At 44.9% G+C, this 3,628-nt stretch overlaps 1 protein-coding gene across 8 annotated transcripts in view; it reads left to right on the top strand.

Moving 5' to 3' along the window:
- Positions 1-3,628, top strand: part of PRKAG2 (protein kinase AMP-activated non-catalytic subunit gamma 2) — a 321,791-nt gene that overhangs the window by 238,745 nt on the left and 79,418 nt on the right. For 2 of the 8 annotated variants that reach the window (XM_023225534.2, XM_023225533.2), the window contains exon 1: positions 2,814-3,406. The exons of the other annotated variants lie outside the window; for them this stretch is intronic. The gene's annotated coding sequence lies outside the window, so the exon portion shown is untranslated. Of the gene's footprint in view, positions 1-2,813; positions 3,407-3,628 lie in introns of those variants that run through there. 8 annotated transcript variants of the gene reach the window in all.

The following is a 3,628-nucleotide window of genomic DNA, read 5'->3' as shown; positions in this document are numbered from 1 at the left end:
CCTGTAGTCCCAGCTACTCGGGAGGCTGAGACAGGAGAATGGCGTGAACCCAGGAGGCAGAGCTAGCAGTGAGCCAACATTGCACCACTGCACTCCAGCCTGGGCAACAGAGTGAGACTCCGTCTCCAAAAAAAAAAAAAAAAAAAAGAGAGTTTTTTTTTGTCATTTCCTCCATAGAATTAAATCAGCTTGGCCTGGCTCATAGGGAAAAATACAGGGTGATATCACAAGCAGGATATTGACATTGATACAGTCAAGATGTAGAACAGTTCAGTCACCACAAAGATCTCTTACATTATCCTCTTACAGCCATAGGCACCTCTGGCCCCCTACCCCAGCCCCTGATCCGCGGCATCCACTAATCTGTTCTCCATTTTGACCATTTTATTTCAAGACTATAATATAAATGGAATCATGCAGTATGTAACCTTTTAGGATTGGCTTTTTCCCCTCAGCATAATTCCCTGGAGATCTATCCAAGTTGTATGTGTCAATAGTTGCTTCCTTTTTCTTGCTGAGTAGTAGTTTATGGTATAGATGGACCTACCACAGCCTGCTTCACCATTCATGCATTGAACGACATCTGTTATTTCCAGTTCGCACTGTTGCAAATAAAGCTGCTATGAACATTCATGTACAAGTTTTTGTATAAATGTAGATTTTCATTTCCCTGGGATAAATGCCCAAGAGTACAACTGATGTGTTATATGGTAGTTGCATGGTTAGTTTTATAAAAAACTGCCAAGTTGTTTTTAAGAGTGATGGTTCCTAACGGGTCACAGTGGCTCATGCCTATAATCCCAGCACTTTGGGAGGGCAAGGCAGGCAGATCACCTGAGGTCAGGAGTTTGAGACCAGCCTGTCCAATATGGTGAAACCTCATCTCTACTAAAAATACAAAAATTGGCTGACCTGTGCTGAGGCAGGAAAATTGCTTGAACCTGGGAGGCGGAGGTTGCAGTGAGCTGAGATCATTCCACTGTGCTCCAGCCTGGGCCACAGAGGTAGACCCTATCTCAAAAAAAAAAAGCAAGGTTCCATTTTGCATTCCCACCAGCAGTGTAGAAGTGATCCCGTCTCTCCACATCCTCACCAGCATTTGGTGGTGTTACTGTTAAGATTTTAGCCATTTTAACAGTTGTGTAGTAGTATCTCATTGTGGTTTTAATTTACATTTATATAATGATCAATGACTTTGAACATCTTTTCATACACTAATTTGCCATCTGTGTATCTTTTTTGGTGTAATAGCTCTGTGTCATTTGCCTATGTTCTAATTTGATTATTTTCTCCTTTTTCTGTTTAATATTGATAGTGTTTATGTATTCCAGACATTTTAATTTTATTTTTGCTATTTATTAGAGAGCAGGGCTAACCCATAGGCAGTGTGCTAGTAATTTGTTGGCTATGTGGATTGCAAGTATTTTCTCCTATTGTGTAGCTTTTCTTTTCATCCTCTTAACAGGGTCTTTTGCAGAGCAAAAATTCTTAATTTTAATGAGGTCCATTTATCAGTTTTTCCTTTTATGGACTGTGTTTTTGGTGTCAAGTCTAACTTTTGCCTAGCCCTAGTTCCCAAAGATTTTCTCCAAAAAGTTTCATAGTTTTAAGTTCACGATCTAATGTGAGCTCATTTTTGTGTAAAACGCAAGGCTTAGGTTGAGGTTTGTTTTTGTCTTTTTACCTTTTGATATCCAATTACTCCAGTTCTATTGCTTTTACACCTCCATCAAAGATTGGTTTGCCATGTTTGCACGGGTCTATTTCTGGGTTTTCTATTTATTTCTATTGATTATTACATCTATTCTTCTGCCAATACCGTTGTCTTGATTGCTGTATCTATATAGTTTGCTTTAATATTGAGCTATTTCAAGATTAAAGCATTCTCCTGTAGTCCCAGCTATTCGGGAGGCTGAGGCGGGAGAATAGCGTGAACCCAGAAGGCAGAGCTTGCAGTGAGCTGAGGTCGCACCACTGCGCTCCAGCCTGGGTGACAGAGCGAGACTCCGTCTCAAAAAAATAATAATAAATAAATAAAGGAAAGAATTCCAGAGCTTGCACCTTTCCATATATATTTTAGAATAAGCTTATTTATGTTAAAAGAAAAAAAAAAAAAAAACGAATTTGGCAGCAATTGCATTAAACCAAAAGATTAATCTGGGGGAGAACTGTCATTTTTACTGTGTTAGGGCTTCCAACTCAGGAATGTCTCTCCATTTATTAGCTCTTCTCTCATTACATTTTGTGATTTTCAGCATACAGCTACTATACATGGTTTCTTGAGTTTATGCCTAAGTATTAATTTTCTTTGAAGTGATTGTACTAATAAGTGATATTGTTTTAAATATTTTTCCATGTGTTCATTGTTAGTTTATAGAAATGTGATTGATTTTTCTGTGTTGATCCTGTATGCTATGATCTTACCAAACTCACTAGTTCCAGGGGAGTTTTTTCTCTTTTTCATTTGTAGATTCTTTGGGATTTTGTATGTAGATAACTTATGTTATCTGCATAGGTGTTTTTCTTCCTTTCCAATCTGTATGCGTTTTCTTTCCTTTTCTTGCCTTATTGCAGGGCCTAGTACTTCTAGAACCATGTTGAATATAGTGAGAGCAGACACCTTGGCCTGGTTTCTGAACCTCACAGGGAAAGCAGTCTTTCACTATGAACTATGATGTCTGCTGTAGCTTTTTACCATGAAACATCTTAGCTTTGTTTTCTTTTTCTCTCCCCACCCCTTTTCTTATTTAAAGGGGTTTAAGACTTAGGGATTGGCGCAAGTAAGATGACAAAGCAAAACGAGAGGCATTTTCAGGACTTCCTCTTTCAGGCCCGGCTTGCAAGAGCGCTAGGGCCAAGCTCCTTTTAGCCCTAATCGGTGCTGGAGCTAATCGCATTCGCGGCTCCAGTGCACTCTGCAGGGATGGGCCGTGGGGTCAGGGACCTCGGTCCCCTCTGGGCCTGTCCTGCCCTTCCAGGCAGCTAGTGGCTGCTGGCCGCGCCGCCTGCCAACCTGAGTTGGCCATAGTAGAGACTCAGATACCCAGCTCCTGAGCGGCCAGGGCCAGATTCAGAGTGTGTACGCTTTTGGCAGCGGTTCCCCAACCGAGAAGACACTCGGCTGCGAAGAGAGGACGCGAATTAAGAGTTCCTTGCTGGGGGGGGGAAGAAAATGGATAGCGACAAAGTGCATCTACAATACGTGCAGCCAACGGAACGATTTTTGTTAAGGGGGCCAGGGATGGGCAGTTATATCTAAAATTTGGAAAGGGAAGAGGAAAGCGAGAAAGGCTTCCTTAGCTGGCGCCCCGGGGCGTCCTGCAGCCTCCAGCCCCTCTCCCCGCCCCCGCGCCGCAGAGCCCACACCTGCGCAGGTGGAGCCTGCGCGGCCGCCGGTGCTGGGAAGGTGAGCGGCACTGGGGGGCGTGGGAGCGGGGGGGCGGGCCGCGGGCCTCTCCCAATGGCCGCGCAAAGGGGAGGACGCGGGCCGCGTCCGGAAGGGGGCGCCCCGGGCCCAGGCGCGACCGCCCTCAGGCTCCCGGGTCCCTTCCCACGCTTCCTCCCGGGCGGGCCGTACCGCGGCGCGGGGGGGGAGCCGCGTGCCCCTCCGCGAGTGGGACACGCCGCT

The sequence above is a fragment of the Piliocolobus tephrosceles genome, chromosome 8, assembly GCF_002776525.5.
Source record: "Piliocolobus tephrosceles isolate RC106 chromosome 8, ASM277652v3, whole genome shotgun sequence".
Classification (NCBI taxonomy): Eukaryota; Metazoa; Chordata; class Mammalia; order Primates; family Cercopithecidae; genus Piliocolobus; species Piliocolobus tephrosceles.
This window is presented reverse-complemented; position numbering and strand designations above follow the sequence as displayed.